This window comes from Bos grunniens, chromosome X (assembly GCF_055505025.1).
Source record: "Bos grunniens cultivar Pamir isolate PY7600 chromosome X, Bosgru_T2T1.0, whole genome shotgun sequence".
Taxonomy (NCBI): domain Eukaryota; kingdom Metazoa; phylum Chordata; class Mammalia; order Artiodactyla; family Bovidae; genus Bos; species Bos grunniens.
Window position 1 is genome coordinate 1,009,603 of NC_141194.1, and position 18,062 is coordinate 1,027,664.

Here is an 18,062-nt window from a genome sequence, read left to right on the forward strand (position 1 = left end):
TGGCCGACTGGCACACAGAAATCCTCATTTACCCGTCACAGCTTGGCAAGCTGTACGTCACTCAGTGGAAGCTGGCTGTACTGGCTTCTGCCCACCTGCTGGGCAGCCTCACGGAGGCTCTGAGGAACATGGGGTCACTTAAGGCTGACTTTTCTAGGAAAGACTGAGTCTCTGCCTTCTAGGAACTAGCCAGTGAGCTCCGAAGAACTTGGACAGCTTTATTGAGCCATTTTGAGTCCCCTCCCCACTTCTGTAAAACACACACACACACACACACACACACACAACTTACTGTGGTGAACCATTCATAAAATAAAATATATAATTTTCACCATTTAAAAACATACAGTTCAGTAGCATTAAGTACATTCACAGGGTTCTGGAACTCACAGCACCACCCATCTCCAGGACTCACTGTTCTCGGAAAATGGAAAGGGTTGCGGTTAAACTGTAGCCCCATAGCCCCCGTCAACCAGCATCTTCCTGTCCTTTAAATCTGACTTCTCCAGGGAGCACACGAGTGGAACCATATAGTATGTGCCCTCCTGCGTCTGGTTTATTTCACTGAGCATAATTCCGAGATGGCTCAGCAGTAAACAACACGCCTGCCAATGTGGGAGGTGAGGGGTGGATCCCTGGGTCGGAAAGACCCCCTGGAGGAGGGCATGGGCACCCGCTCCAGTATTCTCGCCAGGAGAATCCCGTGGACAGAGGAGCCTGGCGGGCTGCAGTCCGTGGAGTCGCTGGGCTGGACACGACTGAGCGACTGAACAATCACAAAGTTCTCGAGGTTCCTCCACATCGTTAGCCTCTGCCGGAATTTCCTTCCTCTTTAAACGTAAAACCCGCTCACTTGTGTCTGACTCTTTCCAGTCCCACAGACTGTATGTAACCCGCCAGGCTCCTCTATCCATGGGATTCTCCAGGCAAGAATACTGGAGTGGGTGGCTGGGTCTCCCACATTGCAAGCAAATTTTTTATCATCTGAGCCACCAGGAAAGCCTGTTTAAAGGCTGAGTAATATTCCCTTTATGGGTGGACCACCTTTTCCTTATAAATTCATCCCTCCTTGGAATCTTGGTTTATTGGCACACTTCAGCAGTTGTGAACGGCGCTATGAACACAGGTGTGCAAATCTTTCTATAAGACCCTGCTTTTTGTTTTACTGGAGGCTCAGTACGCTCTCTGTTTTGGGATGGAGTCGATATGGCTCAAAAGGAGAACGTGGAGTTCGTATCTCCTCACAGGGCCTCATCTCAGCACAGAGGCCCAGCTGCACCCAACTGCCCACAAGCTACACCACTGGACGCCTCAGGACAGACAACCAGCAAGACAGAACGATGTACACCAAGACGGAATGACAGAGAAATATGTTAAGATGAAAGAACATGGTCAAAACCTACAAGACCAAATCCATGAAGAGAAAATAGCTAATTTTCTACCTGAAAAAGCATTCACAGTACTGCTTACTGAATTAACCAAAATCTCACAAATAGAACGGAGGGGTTTTGGAGAACATATAAGAAATGTCTCACAAGGACCTAGAAGAAAAAGAGAAAAACAGTGATGAACAGCACAATAACTGCAATGAAAAAAATATACTGAAAGGAACCTACAGCGGAATAACTGAAGCAGAAGAACAGGTAAGTGAGCTGGAAGAGAGAAAGATTCTGTATTCCTCTCAGGAGAATATTCTTGTCCTCGGAACATTCTTCTGAGGAGCAGAATACAGAAAAAAGAATGAAGAGAAATGAGGAGAGCCTCAGAGACGCCCAGGACGACATTCAAACGCACCAACACTCAAATGATAGGGGTCCCAGAAGGAGGAGAGAAAGGGTCTGAGAACATACTTGAAGAGATTATGGTTGAAAGCTTCCCTAACATGAGAGAGGAAACAGCTACACAAGTCCAGGAAGTGCTGAGAGGCCCACAGAGCATAAACCCAAAGAAAAAAACGCTCAGACACATATTAATCGAACTAACAAAAATGAAATTCAAAGAAAAAAAATATTAAAAGCAGCAAGGGAAAAACAACCACATACAAAGCGATCTCCATAAGTTTACCAGCTGATTTTTCAGCAGAAACTGTAGGCTAGAAGCGACTGGCAGGAAGCATTTAAACTGATGAAAGGGAGTAACCAACAAGCAAGATGACTCTACCCAGCAAGGGTCTCTAAGTCAGAGTCCACAGAGAAACAAAAAGCTTCCCGGACCAGCAAACGCTCAGAGAATTCAGCAGCACCAAAGCAGCTTTATAAAACTCTCTGCGACCCCGTGGACTATACAGAGTCCATGGGATTCTCCAGGCCAGAATACTGGAGTGGGGAGCCTTTCCCTTCTCCAGGCGATCTTCCCAACCCAGGGATCCAACCCAGGCCTCCCGCATTGCAGGCGGATTCTTCACTAGCTGAGCCACCAAGGAAGCCCATGTGCATATCCAGATATTGCTAAGGGGACAGGCATACATATATATGTATATGTGAGTATGTGTGTGTGTATATATACATGTATATGTGTATGTATATGTGCGTGTGTGTGTATATATGTGTGGGTGTATCTCCAACAGTAACAGGCAAACTTCAAAGACACAGCAGGGAAAGAGCAAGCTACTCCTGCAAGTATTGGAAAACAGCTCCAATTTAAATGCCCCCAAAAGGCAGAAGATCCACCTTTAGGAAAACTTGGTCAACGCATCTCAGAGAAAAGGGTGACGACCAGCCAACACCCACGACAGAGCTCCCCCGTGCGCCATCTTGAACCCGTCCAAGAGCTCCCCCCGTGCGCCATCTTCAATCCGTCCAAGAGCTCCCCCGGTGTGCCATCTTGAATCCATCCAAGAGCTTCCCCCCGTGCACCATCTTCAATTCGTCCAAGAGCTCCCCCCGTGCGCCATCTTGAATCCGTCCAAGAGCTCCCTCCGTGCGCCATCTTGAATCCGTCCAAGAGCTCCCCCCCATGCACCATCTTCAATCCGTCCAAGAGCTCCCCTGGTGCGCCATCGTGAACCCTTCCAAGAGTTTCCCCCATGCGCCATCTTGAACCCTCCCAAGAGCTCCCCCCGTGCGCCATCTTGAATCCTTCCAAGAGCTCTGCCTGGGTGCCATTCTGAATCCGTCCAAGAGCTCCCCCCCCCCCGTGCGCCATTTTGAATTCATCCAAGCGCTCCCCCCGTGCACCATCTTCAATCCGTCCAAGAGCTCCCCTGGTGCGCCATCTTGAACCCGCCCAAGAGCTCCCCCATGCGCCATCTTGAATCTTTCCAAGAGCTCCCCCCCCGCCCCCCGCCCTGTGCGCCATCTTGAGTCTGCCCAAGAGCTCCTCCCATGCGCCATCTTGAATCCTTCCAAGAGCTCGCCCCACCCCGCCGTGCACCATCTTGATCCATCCAAGAGCTCCCCCTGTTCGCCATCTTGAACCTGTCCAAGAGCTTTACAGACAAGCAAATGCTAAGATAATTCAGCACCACCAAACCAGCTTTATAAAACTCTTTGCAACCCCATGGACTGTAGTAGATTCTCCAGGCCAGAATACTGGAGTGGGTAGCCTTTCCCTTCTGCAGGGGATCTTCCCAACCCAGGGGTCTAACCCAGGTCTCCTGCATTGCAGTAGGATTCTCTACCAGCTGAGCTGCAAGAGAAGCCCAAGAATGTTTTATAAAACAACAGATGCTGGAAGAAGTTCTCTATGCAGAAAATACAAGAAAAAGATCTACAAAAATAAGCACAAAACAATTAAGAAAACAGCAATAAGTACATCAGATCAGATCAGTCGCTCAGTTGTGTCCGACCCTTTACGACCCCATGAATCACAGCACGCCAGGCCTCCCTGTCCATCACCAACTCCCGGAGTTCACCCAGACTCACATCCATCGAGTCAGTGATGCCATCCAGCCATCTCATCCTCTGTCCTCCCCTTCTCCTCCTATCCCCAATCCCTCCCAGCATCAGAGTCTTTTCCAATGAGTCAACTCTTCGCATGAGGTGGCCAAAGTACTGGAGTTTCAGCTTTAGCATCAGTCCTTCCAAAGAAATCCCAGGGCTGATCTCCTTCAGAATGGACTGGTTGGATCTCCTTGCAGTCCAAGGGACTCTCAAGAGTCTTCTCCAACACCACAGTTCAAAAGCATCAATTCTTCGGTGCTCAGCCTTCTTCAAAGTCCAACTCTCACATCCATACATGACCACAGGAAAAACCATAGCCTTGACTAGACAAACCTTTGTTGGCAAAGTAATGTCTCTGCTTTTGAATATGCTATCTAGGTTGGTCATAACTTTCCTTCCAAGGAGTAAGCATCTTTTAATTTCATGGCTGCAGTCACCATCTGCAGTGATTTTGGAGCCCAGAAAAATAAAGTCTGACACTGTTTCCACTGTTTCCCCATCTATTTCCCATGAAGTGATGGGACTGGATGCCATGATCTTAGTTTTCTGAATGTTGAGCTTTAAGCCAACTTTTTCACTCTCCACTTTCACTTTCATCAAGAGGCTTTTGAGTTCCTCTTCACTTTCTGCCATAAGGGTGGTGTCATCTGCATATCTGAGGTTATTGATATTTCTCCCGGCAATCTTGATTCCAGCTTGTGCTTCTTCCAGCCCAGTGTTTCTCATGATGTACTCTGCATATAAGTTAAATAAACAGGGTGACAATATACAGCCTTGACGAACTCTTTTTCCTATTTGGAACCAGTCTGTTGTTCCATGTCCAGTTCTAACTGTTGCTTCCTGACCTGCATACAAATTTCTCAAGAGGCAGATCAGGTGTTCTGGTATTCCCATCTCTTTCAGAATTTTCCACAGTTTATTGTGATCCACACAGTCAAAGGCTTTGGCATAGTCAATAAAGCAGAAATAGATGTTTTTCTGGAACTCTCTTGCTTTTTTGATGATCCAGTGGCTGTTGGCAATTTGATCTCTGGTTCCTCTGCCTTTTCTAAAACCAGCTTGAACATCTGGAAGTTCACGGTTCACATATTGCTGAAGCCTGGCTTGGAGAATTTTGAGCATTACTTTACTAGCGTGTGAGATGAGTGCAATTGTGTGGTAGTTTGAGCATTCTTTGGAATTGCCTTTCTTTGGGATTGGAATGAAAACTGACCTTTTCCAGTCCTATGGCCACTGCTGAGTTGTCCAAATTTGCTGGCATATTGAGTGCAGCACTTTCACAGCATCATCTTTCAGGATTTGGAATAGCTCAACTGGAATTCCATCACCTCCACTAGCTTTGTTTGTAGTGATGCTTTCTAAGGCCCACTTGACTTCACATTCCAGGATGTCTGGCTCTAGGTCAGTGATCACATCATCGTGATTATCTGGGTCGTGAAGATCTTTTTTGTACAGTTCTTCTGTGTATTTTTGCCATCTCTTCTTAATATCTTCTGCTTCTGTTAGGTCCATACCATTTCTGTCCTTTATCGAGCCCATCTTTGCATGAAATGTTCCTTTGGTATCTCTGATTTTCTTGAAGAGATCTCTAGTCTTTCCCATTCTGTTGTTTTCCTCTATTTCTTTGCATTGATCGCTGAAGAAGGCTTTCTTATCTCTTCTTGCTATTCTTTGGAACTCTGCATTCAGATGTTTATATCTTTCCTTTTCTCCTTTGCTTTTCGCTTCTCTTCTTTTCACAGCTATTTGGAAGGCCTCCCCAGACAGCCATTTTGCTTTTTTGCATTTCTTTTCTATGGGGATGGTCTTGATTCCTGTCTCCTGTACAATGTCATGAACCTCATTCCATAGTTCATCAGGCACTCTATCTATCAGATCTAGGCCCTTAAATCTATTTCTCACTTCCACTGTATAATCATAAGGGATTACCTTAAAGGTAAATGGATTAAATGCCCCAGCCTAGACACTAGACTGGCTGAATGGATACAAAAAATGGATACAAAACATATATGCTTCCTACAAGAGACTCATCTCAGAACTACAGACCAAAAGTGAGGAGATGGAAAAGATATTCCATACAAATGGAAATCAAAAGAAAGCTGCAGTAGCGATACTCGTATCAGATAAAGTAGACTTTAAAATCAACCCGATTACAAAAGAGAAGGAAGGGCACTACATAAAGAACAAGGGGTTATTCTAAGAAGAAGATATAATAGTTATAAATATTTATGGACCCAACATATTAACATATATTCAATACAAAAAGCACATGCTAACAGCCATAAAAGGGGACGTCAACAGTAACACAATTATAGTGGGGGGACTTTAACATCCCATTTACACCAATGAACTCATCATTCAGGCAGAAAATAGAGAAATACAAGCTTTAAATGACGCAACAGACGTGACAGATTTAGTCAACGTGAGTCAGTCAGTCATGTCCAGCTCTTTGCGACTCCATGGACTGTAACCCACCAGGTTTCTCTGTCCATGGGACGTCCCAGGCAAGAATACTGGAGTGGGTTGCCATTTAGTTCTCCACAGACAGATTAATTGATATTTATAGACATTCCACCCGAAAGCAGCAGAATATATTTTCTTCTCAAGAGCACAGAGAACATTCTGCAGAATAGATGGCATCTTAGGTCACAAATCAAGCCTTGGTAAATTTAAGAAAACTGAAATCACATCAAGCATTTTTTCCAACCACAATCCTATGAGATTAGAAATCAATTACAGGGGGAAAATTATAAAAAACAGAAACACATGGAGGCTAAATAATACTTAATAACAAAAAGATCATTGAAGAAATCAGAGGAAATTTAAAAAATACCTAGAAACAAATGACAACAAAACCATGATGACCCAAAACCTATGGGATGCAGCAAAAGCAGCTCTAAGCGTAAGTTTATAGCAATTCAGTCTCACCTCGAGGAACAGGGAAAGCCTCACATAAACAATCTAACCGCAAACCTAAAGCTACTAGAAAGTGAAGAACAAACAAAATCCAAAGTTAGTAGAGGGAAGAAATCATAAAGCCCAGAATAGAAATAAATGAACTAGAGACAAAGGAAACAAGAGCAAAGATCGATGGGAGGAAAAGCTGGTTCTTTGAGAAGATAAACAGGATTAATAAACCCTTTATCCAGACTCATCAAGAAAATAAAGGGAGAAGATTCAAATCAACAAAGTTAGAAGTGCAGAAGGAGAAGTTACAGCTGACACCACAGAAATACCAAGAATCCTAACAGACGACTGCAAACAAGTGTACACCGATACAATGCACAACTGTAAGAAATGGAGCGATTCTCAGACAGATACAGCTTGTACGAACACACCAATCACAAGAAATGAAATTATAACTGTTCTAAAAGAAAAGAAAAAAAAACAAAAACCTTGCAACAAAGGTACAGGGCCTGATGGCTTCAGAGGCAAATTCTATCAAGCACTTAGAGAAGAGCTAACACCTGTCTGTTTCTGCTTTATTGACTATGCCAAAGCCTTTGACCGTGTGGATCACCACAAACTGTGGAATATTCTTAAAGAGGTAGGAATACCAGACCACTCGACCTGCCCCTTCTGAAATCTGTATGCAGGTCAGGAAGCAACAGTTAGAACTGCACATGGAACATCAGACTGGTTCCAAATAGGAAAAGGAGGACGTCAAGGCTGTATACTGTCACCCTGCTTATTTAACTTATATGCAGAGTACATCATGAGAAACGCTGGACTGGAAGAAGCACAAGCTGGAATCAAGATTGCCGGGAAAATATCAATTACCTCAGATATGCAGATGACACCATGCTTATGGCAGAAAGTGAAGAAGAACTAAAGAGCCTCTTGACGAAAGTGAAAGAGGAGAGTGAAAAAGCTGGCTTAAAGCTCAACATTCAGAAAACGAAGATCATGGCATCTGGTCCCATCACTTCATGGCAAATAGATGGGGAAACAGTGCAAACAGTGTCAGACTTTATTTTGGGGGGCTCCAAAATCACTGCAGATGGTGATTGCAGCCATGAAATTAAAAGATGCTTGCTCCTTGGAAGAAAAGCTATGACCAACTTAGACAGCTTATTAAAAAGCAGACACATTACTTTGCCAACAAAGTATAATTATTATAATGACTTGTAATATGGAATTCTCCAGGCAAGAATACTCGAGTGGGTTGCCATGTCCTTCTCCAGGGGATCTTCCTGACCAGGAATCAAACCCGTAGTCTCTTAAGATCTCCTGTATTTGCATGCAGGTTCCTTACCACTATCGCCACCTGGGAAACCCCAACAATATATTAGTACCTGATATTAATACAACAATGTTTTATTTATTAATTTTAAATTAATAATTAATTGCTAATCAATTTTATTAATACAACAATACTTTATGGTGTATTCCTCAATATGCAAGTTGACAGGAAATGCCAGCCTGGTTTGATTACAACCCAAATGGACTTTTCAGCTTCAATTAGGGATTGGAGAAGGGCATGGCAACCCACTCCGTATTCTTGCCTGGAGAATCCCCTGGACAGAAGAGCCTGGTGGGCTGCAGTTCATGGGGTCACAAAGAGTCAGACACGACTGACTAAGACTTGGTGTAGGAGTTTTCTGCACGGATTTAATGACCTGGAAATGGGCCTCATCTCCTGTTTTTCTACTGCACTCAGACTCATGTCGGCTGTCAGCGGGGAGCTTCCCCTCCATGTGACACCAGGGTGATGGGGAGCGGCTGTTTACAACTGTCTAGTGCTGTTCTGGGTGGGTGCAAATGCAGAACTGAGCCCCACAGCTCCCGGAAAATGAACCCTGTGTCCGCCAACCTCATTTACAACCAGAACAGCGTGCCAACTGCCTACTGCAAGTTCCCTGAGTGTGAATGTGGTGCAGGCCGGCACAAACTTGTGTGCAGATTTTAAAAGGAAATGAGATGAAACGCAGAAAAACCCTGAAGAGCCCTAGACAGCTCTCCAGAACAGAATCTGAGCTGCATAGCTCGGAGGAGGCAGCATATTAGTTTCAAGAGGGCTGTGTATTACATAGAGAACAAAGAATATTTGGATTTTTCCACATAGGAGCATAGATATGAAGGGCCCTTCCGAGAATGAATGAAATCCCATCAACCATTTGAAAAACAAAAAAGAAGAAATTCAGCCAATTTGTTAGAGCCATGTTTATACTCCCAGGAAACCACAAATCCCATAATAATACAGCTTGCATCTTTCACTAAGAAGTAACATTCCGTTAACTTATTTGCATAATTAAGACACATTGTTGGATCTGAAGAGATGAACCAGAAATCCAGAACTCCGGAATAAAAGCAGAACGTCCCAATCCACTGTACAGTCAGTGAAGTTTTTAACGGGTGAGTCCTCTTGCCCCAATGGTCTATATTATGAGATATACAGTGTGCAAATATTTTTTCACCCATTCTGCAGAGATACAGAAAATGTCTCTTTGCTGTATTCATTGTTTCCCTTGCTATGCAGAAGTCATGTTGTTTTTTTTTTTTTAATTGGTGCAAACCCATTTGTGTATTTATTTGCTTCTGTTGCTAAAGTTTTCATATCCGTTCTGTGAGGTCATTGCTGCTGCCTCTGTCAAGAAACCCTTTTAATGTGTTTTCGGTGTTTGAGGGTTTTCATATGGAGTGCTGAAGCTTTTACTGCATTTTGAGTTAATTTTTTAAAAACACTTTTGTCATATACAGCCTGCTGTATTCAAAATGGAGAATCAACAAGGACCTGCTGTCCAGCACAGGGAGCTCTGCTCAGTACTCTGTAATCACCTTATGGTTCCCAGGGGGGAAGGATGGGGGAAGGGATAGTCAGGGAGTCTGGGATGGACATGGACACACGGCTGTGTTTCACATGGAGAACCAGCAAGGACCTGCTGGACAGCACAGGGCGCTCTGCTCCATGTCACGTGGCAGCCTGGCTGGGAGGGGAGTTTGGGGAACAGTGGTTACATGCATATGCCTGAGTCCCTTTGCTGTGCACCTGAAGCCATCACTAAGTTTCGGGGAGGGTTTGAAATTGGCTATGGAAACCTGGAAGTCTCGCAGTCCTGTCCGACTCTTTGCAACTATACTGTCCATGGGATTCTCCAGGCCAGAAAACTGGAGTGGGTTGCCATGCCCTCCTCCAGGGGATCTTCCCCACCCAGGGGTCAAACCCGGGTCTCCTGCATCGGCAGGCGGGTTCTTTATCCTCTGAGCCACCCGGACGCGCCGTCCCTCATCGATAGCTCACGGCTGACTGGGGAGCTGCAGGAATTCAGGAAGCACTTGGGAGCCCTTCAGCAAGCCCGTGGCCACGGCCCGGTTGTGAGTCTGTTCTTTCTTAGTGCTTCCGTCTCCTTATCCTTCCGGGGAGGTTCTCGATTCTTCCCTGGAATTTATACTGACGTGTGAGTGTCTCTGTTTCCCCTTTTTCTCCTATTTGCTTCTGTCTTCTCTCTCACTCCCACACAACCTATAAAACATGCAGACGAGCACACAGGGATGCTCACATACAGCTGATTTAAATGTTGTGATGGTTTCAGGCGTCCAGCAAAGCGATTCACTTATACATGTTACTGTTTTAGTCACTAGGTCATGTCCGACTCTTTTGTGACCCGCCATGGACTGTAGCCCACCAGTCTCCTCTGTCCATGGGATTCTCCAGGCAAGGATACTTGAGTGGGTTGCCATTTCCCAACTCCAGGGGATCTTCCCGACCCACGGATTGAACCCACGTCTCCTGCATCAGCAGGTCGATTCTTTATCCACTGAGCCAACAGGAAAGCCCTCAGTTATACATATATGTGCACATCTGTTTGTTTCTACGGTCGTTTCCATTATAGGCTATTACACGATTCCCCTTCACTTTTAAACCTGGTCCTTGGGGGTCCCAGTCCTGGGTGGGGAGGGTCTCCTGTGAGCTCCCCCGTCCAGCTATGGGACTCAGGGGGAAGGGTCACACATGCCCACCGTGGTTTCCCAACATCCTCACAGCAAAATGCGGAGACCGCTGTCTCCTGACCCTCATGGGTCCTCCCGTCCAAGTCCCCTCTGGCTTTAGCTGAGTGCTTGATGGTTTCTGTCTGTTTCGGGTTGTGTTATTTTCTGTTCCCCAGCCCGGCATGGATTCCGTGGCTCCTGCAGTGGAAGCGTGGAGCCGTGGCCACCGGGCTGCCTGCGAAGTCTCTGTTTAAGTCCTGAATGACACGCCACGGTGTGTACACACAGAACAGGGCGTGTTGATGAACGTTCCGCAGCTAAGAAGCCCTCCAGATGCCGGTGGGCGTCTCAGCTTTGACAGAAGACTGCCCTGGTGGCTCAGACAGTAAAGCATCTGTGTGCAGTGCGGGAGACCCGGGTTCAATCCCTGGGTCGGGAAGCTCCCCTGGAGAAGGAAACGGCAATCCACTCCAGTACTATTGCCTGGAAAATCCCATGGACAGAGGAGCCTGGTAGGCTACAGTCCATGGGGTTGCAAAGAGTCGGACACGACTGAGCGACTTCACTTTCCCCTTTATCCAGCACATTCTTTCTGGAAGAGTCCCTCATCCTTCACTTCAATTCTCTGCCCTCACTTGACTCTTTCTTCTCATTCAGAACTCAGACTACATACTTTTTTAAATAGGGAAGCCCCTTATCTATTCCGTATCTAGCTAGCTATCAGATCTACCTACTTGTCATATCTATCAATCCATCCATCTACCCACCCACCCCTCCATCCATCCATCCATCATATCTATTAATCATGTCTATCTATCCATCCCCCCACCCCTCCGTCCATCCATATGTATCTATCTGTCCATCCATCCAGCCATCCACCACCTAAAGGAGATCAGTCCTGGGTGTTCATTGGAAGGACTGATGTTGAAGCGGAAACTCCAATCCTTTGGCCACCTGATGCAAAGAGCCGATGCACTGAAAAAGACCCTGAAGCTGGGAAAGATTGAGGGCAGGAGGAGAAGGGGATGACAGAGGATGAGATGGCTGGATGGCATCACTGACTCAATGGACATGAGTTTGAGCAAACTCTGGGAGTTGGTGATGGACAGGGAGGCCTGGCGTTCTGTGGTCCACGGGGTCACAAAGAGTCGGACACGACTGAGGGACTGAACAACAAGGATGTACCCCCGATTGCAATCACACACAGAGCCACACGGTGGCCACTTCCACAGCACAGCCTTGGCCTGCATCCGAGGGCCTGGAGAGACTTGGACTTGGCGTCGGATACACTGGCACTCTGGGCTGCTGGCAAATGGCAGTGACATCCGGGTGAGGAGGGAAGGGGAACAGAGGCTGCTGTTCCAACATCAGTGGGTGTTTAAAATTCGGAAATGCATTTGCCAGGGGGGAGGGCGGGCGTTTCTTCCTGAGGACCAGCAACTGCAGGCATGGATGAGCTCCGTTATTATCGCTGATGCAGGGGTGAGGGGGTGCGAACTGCTGGGGGGGTGGGAAGCACCGGGGGTTATGGGGAACGCAGGGGAGGGCAGCATGCGCTGCCCAGATGAGCCCTGGGGTACGACAACAGCCTTGCTGTGCCAGGGAGATCCTTTCCTGGAAGTCGGCCGGCATTTCTCTATCATCGATCATCTCCGCTAAGTTGCACATACTGTGTAGTGCTGCTGGGGAGTGTCATTACAGATAATCGGCGGCCTCTGATGAGCTGAAGGTTTTGGAAGATGTCAACGGAAGATGAGATCATGGAAATGTGGTATCTGACTCTGAATGATACAAAATGCAGACTGCAGAGCCAAGACGGCAACAAAGAGAGAGCTTTCGTTCGCATCGGAGATCCTGGAACCAAATCTAACTTTGCCAAACAAATGAGCAAATCTGGCTAGGTAAAGCAATGTTGGTTTTCCCCCCTCTCCTAAGGATGTATGCTGTTGTTCAGTCACTCAGTTGTGTCCGACTCTGCGACCTCTGCTGGACTGCAGCACGCCAGGCCTCCCTGTCCATCACCATCTCCTGGAGCTTGCCCAAACTCATGTCCATGGAGACGGTGATGCCATCCAACCATCTCATCCTCTGTCATCCCCTTCTCCTCCTGCCCTGAATTTTCCCAGCATCAGGGTCTTTTCCAATGAGTCAGTTCTTCGCAACAGGTGGCCAAAGGATTGGAGTTTCAGCTTCAGCATCAATCCTTCCAATGAACACCCAGGACTGATCCCCTTTAGGATGGTCTGGTTGGATCTCCTTGCAGTCCAAGAAACTCTCAAGAGTCTTCTCCAACACCACACTTCAAAAGCATCAATTCTTCAGTGCTCAGTTTTCTTCACAGATCAACTCTCACATCCATACATGACCACTGGAAAAACCACAGCCTTGACTAGACGGACCTTTGTTGGCAAAGTAACGTCTCTGCTTTTTAATATGCTGTCTAGGTCTGTTATAGCTTTTCTTCCAAGGAGCAAGTGTCTTTTAATTTCATGGCTGCAGTCACCATCTGCAGTGATTTTGGAGCCCAAGGAAGTAAAATCAGTCACTTTTTCTATTGTTACCCCATCTATTTGCCGTGAAGTGATGTGACTGGATATCTTGATCTTAATATTTTGCATGTTGAGAATTAAGCCAACTTTTAGCAAGCGCAACTGTGTCATATTCAAGTCAACCCACTCATTAAAGGAAAATCTGTATATGGAATTAAAACCAATATACAGATTAGTCCAAGAAAGCAAAGTTAAAAATTTCACAACCAAGATTTTGGCAAACTCTCCATGACTCAGATTGTTTGAGGCACATCCATTATTTTTATATTCTCCTCCATTTCTCAAATCTGTCCACTCAAAAAAAAGCATCTTGAAGGCTTATCCGTGAACAACTAGGCGTGATATATGAGGATTTTTTTGTTTCCTTTGTGGCTAATCTTATATTGAAAAGAATGTTCAAACTGCCTAAATCCAGTAACTTCAGATAAAGCGATGTTTAAATTAAAAAATGTTTTGCTAAGATCCGGGATTATGTTTTTGGGCTCCAACATCACCACAGATGGTGACTGCAGCCATGAAATTAAAAGACACTTGCTCCTTGGAAGAAAAGTTATGACCAACCCAGACAGCATATTCAAAAGCAGAGACATTACTTTGCCGACAAAGGTCCGTCTAGTCAAGGCTATGGTTTTTCCAGTGGTCATGTATGGATGCGAGACTTGGACTATAAAAAAAGCTGAGCACCAAAGAATTGATGCTTTTGAACTGTGGCAAATTCTTCTATCATTTTCTCCCCAGATCTTCAGTCAGTCAGTTCAGTTGCTCAGTCGAGTCTGACTCTTGGTGACCCCATGGACTGCAACACGCCAGGCCTCCCTGTCCATCACCACCTCCCAGAGTTTACTCAAATTCATGTCCATCGAGTCAGTGATGCCATCCAACCGTCTCATCCTCTGACGTCTCCTTCTCCTCCCACCTTCAATCTCTCCCAGCATCAGGGTTTTTCCAATGAGCCAGCTCTTCCCATCAACTGGCCAAAGGATTGCAGTTTCAGCTTCAGCATCAGTCCTTCCAATGAACAGTCAGGACTGATTTCCTTTAGGATGGACTGGATGGATCTCCTTGCAGCCCAAGGGACTCTCAAGAGTCTTCTCCAGCATCAGGGCTCGAGATTCCCAATGGATGGAATCTTGGGCAAATGCCAGGCTCTGTACTTTTTAGTTTATTCAGCAGGAGACCCTCATGTGCTGAGTTACACTGTAGCAGTTATCATGCAACGGGAATACACAGACATATACATACAGACGCCCACATTCATGTACATAGCGGCACAGAGGCTCTGTTATTTTGCAGGATGCTTCTGCTACATTTCTTTGTTGAATACACTCCTAAAGTGTATCCAGTTCAGAACGTCTAGAGAAAGTCAGTGGCGTGGAAAGTTGATGGTGTGCAAAGACCATGCCTCAGTGAGTAAGACTCAAAGTCCAGTGTCTTTTCCTTCTTCTCTTTTTATTACTGTCTTTTTAGGTTTGAAACTGTGTGAGTTATCAAAAACCACGCCTTCTGCCCACAGAGCCTGTGTTTGTGTGTGTGTGTGTGTGTGTTAGTTGCTCAGTCATGCCCGACTCTCTGCAACCCCATGGACAGTAGCCCATCAGGCTCCTCTGTCCATGGGATTCTCCAGGCAAGAACACTGGGGTGGGTTGCCATTTGAAGATTTATGTAAGTATCCTAACAGGCAAAAGGAGAAGAAGGTGGCAGACGATAAGACGGTTAGAGGGCATCACCAACTCAATGGACATGAGTTTGAGCAAACTCCAGGAGTTGGTGATGGACAGGGAAGCCTGGCGTGCTGCAGTCCATGGGGTCGCACAGAGTCGGACACGACTGAGCCACTGGACAACACCAATAACAGATCTGGAAGAAAACAGTTAAGTTTTAGGAACGCCTCTGAATGCATTGAAAATGTTGGATCGTGGGTGATATTTCCAGCGGGTTTCTAATCAAATCCATAAAGTCTGCTTTGGCTCTTTGTCGGCAAATTGCACGTGATGCTTCCTCAGCAAGACGTGATGTTTGGAGGCTGAACCTGGGGATATGTGTTATTCCTCAAGGATGTGTGAGTTTCACTTGGTCACATGTCACATTCACCCTAGCTTAAAGGCAGCCCTGGGCCCAAATGTATACACACTGATCTCAGCTTGCCTGGCGGAGTAGACTGCTAACCCATTTCTGAGGTTTCATTCACCATCCTGTTATCCATAAAATGTAGAGGCTGCATGCGGTCATGCTTCTGGTTCTTGTCAGATCTGCCATTCTTTTTCCCTTCCCTTCCTCCTTTTCTTTATTCTCAATAAACAGCATTGCACTCTTCTTAAATAGGTGCTAGCTATCAGGGCAATTCGGAGAAGGCAATGGCACCCCACTCCAGTACTCTTGCCTGGAAAATCCCATGGATGGAGGAGCCTGGTGGGCTGCAGTCCATGGGGTCGCTAAGAGTCGGACACGACTGAGCGACTTCCCTTTGACTTTTCACTTTCATGCATTGGAGAAGGAAATGGCAACCCACTCCAGTGTTCTTGTTTGGAGAATCCAAGGGATGGGGGGAGCCTGTTGGGCTGCTGTCTATGGGGTCGCACAGAGTCGGACACGACTGAGCGACTTCACTTTCACTTTTCACTTTGACGCATTGGAGAAGGAAATGGCAACCCACTCCAGTGTTCTTGCCTGGAGAATCCCAGGGATGGGGGAGCCTGGTGGGCTGATGTCTATGGGGTCGCACAGAGTCGGACACGACTGAAGCGACTTAGCAGCAGCAGCAGCATCAGGGCAATTGACCCTTAAGCGTGCCTGTATGCATGTCTTGGAGATGTTGCTAAAATGTGGATTCTGCTTGAGTAATTTGGGGTGCACGCATGGGTGCTTGGTCGCTCAGGCATGTCCGAGTCTTTGCGACCCCGTGGACTGTAACCCGCCAGGCTCCTCTGTCCATGGGATTCTCCAGGCAAGAACACTACAGTGGGTCACCATGCCCTCCTCCAGGGAATCTTCCTGACGGAGCGATTGAACCTGAGCCTCCTGCATCGGCAGGACAGTTCTTTACCACTGAGCCACTTGGGAAGCCCCCCCGGACAACTGGGGCTCCACGCTTCTGGCAAAGCAACAGACGGCATGAGGCCGGGTTAACTGTTTCTTTTTATATTTCAGCTTCCTTTTAAAAAACGATTTAACTAATTTAATTCTCTCTGTAATCTTGTGAGACCATTTTTCAAGCGGAGAATGCAGTGACATCAAGTACCTTCCCACTGTTGCAGAAGCGTTCTTGGTGTTCGTGTTCAGAACATTTTTCATCCTCCCAAACTGAAACTTAAAAAAAAAATTTTTTTTTTAGATTAACTTTTTCATGGTGAATAAAAATAACACGTGATGGACAAAAACATATTCACAGGACAGGAAACTTCGGGTAGGGAAAGAATGCAATAATATTGGGTAATAGGAGATACCACTAACATTACAGATACTTTCGTCTTAAAAATCCTAGGTAGTAGAAACAGCCTAGAAGGTGAATAAAACATGAACTGTGTCTCACCTCAGCCAACGCCAAGCATGAGTCAGACTTTCTCTTTTGTTATGAAACACTCCAAAGTGGTTAAGACTCAGAATTCTTTGTCATAAATATTTTTCAAGGATGGCATAGTCACTTCTAGAAATACACTGTTTTTGCACACAATGCTTTTTACAGAGAGACTAAAATTTTCCTGTTCACTAGAGCATCGCATCCCAAACTTTTCAGCCCTAGAGTCCACTTTCACGGGAGACCATTTTTCCACAGTCCATGGCCGGGGTGATTTCAGTTCAGTCGCTCAGTCGTGTCCGACTCTGCGACCCCGTGGGCTGCAGCACGCCAGGCCTCCCTGTCCATCACCAACTCCCAGAGCTTGCCTAAAGTCGTGTCCATGGAGTTGGTGATGCCATCCAACCATCTCATCCTCTGTCATCTCCTTCTCCTCCTGCCTTCAATCTTTCCCAGCATCAGGGTCTTTTCTAAGGACTCAGTTCTTCGCATCAGGTGGCCAAAGTTTCAGCTTCAGCATCAGTCCTTCCAGTGAATATTCAAGAATGATTTCCTTTAGGTGGTGGTGGGGGTGGGGTGGGGATAGTTTCGGGATGATTCAAGCACACTACATTATTTTGCACTTTATTGCTAATCTAATGTCGCTGCTCATCTGACAGGACATATTTGTCCCCAGCCTGGAGGTTGGGGATCCCTGCACCAGAGTCCCTGGGGAACCCAAAACACTTCCCTTTGCCCTAACCCTCAAGAGATTTTAATTCAATGGCCAGGGAAGATAATACAGGTATTGGGATTTTTGCAAGCTCTCTGGATTCTAAAGCCTGCAGCCCAGTTTCAGAACGACTGCTTCTTGGGGTCAAGCGAGATTCTAAAACTCTCCCTGGGGTCATCTCATAAAACCCAGAGCCTAGAATTATTTTTTTTTTTCAAAAGCAAATGTATTTTCTGTTGTCTCTCCAGCAAGCAGGAATGAACAAATTCAGATGGCCCTGTCCTTGGCTGCAGTGAACGGCGTTTGCCAGCGACTGAATGACAACAAGGGCATTTGCTGTCTGCCTCTCGGGAGACTGAACCCCGAGCTGCTGCAGCTTCTGACCTTCGACACCCCAAGAAGGAGTTCACGGTGGACAGCGAGGCGCTCTGTGGCCCAGGGAACCTGGAGGAACAGGTCTCGGTGTTGTTCTTCAG

At 46.3% G+C, this 18,062-nt stretch overlaps 1 protein-coding gene across 6 annotated transcripts in view; it reads right to left on the reverse strand.

Moving 5' to 3' along the window:
* LOC147339678 (uncharacterized) overlaps window positions 1-18,062 on the reverse strand; it is a 62,386-nt gene that overhangs the window by 33,316 nt on the left and 11,008 nt on the right. The window contains exon 2 of one of the 6 annotated variants that reach the window (XR_015158307.1): window positions 16,599-16,666. The exons of the other annotated variants lie outside the window; for them this stretch is intronic. The gene's annotated coding sequence lies outside the window, so the exon portion shown is untranslated. The remainder of the gene's footprint in view (window positions 1-16,598; window positions 16,667-18,062) is intronic. 6 annotated transcript variants of the gene reach the window in all.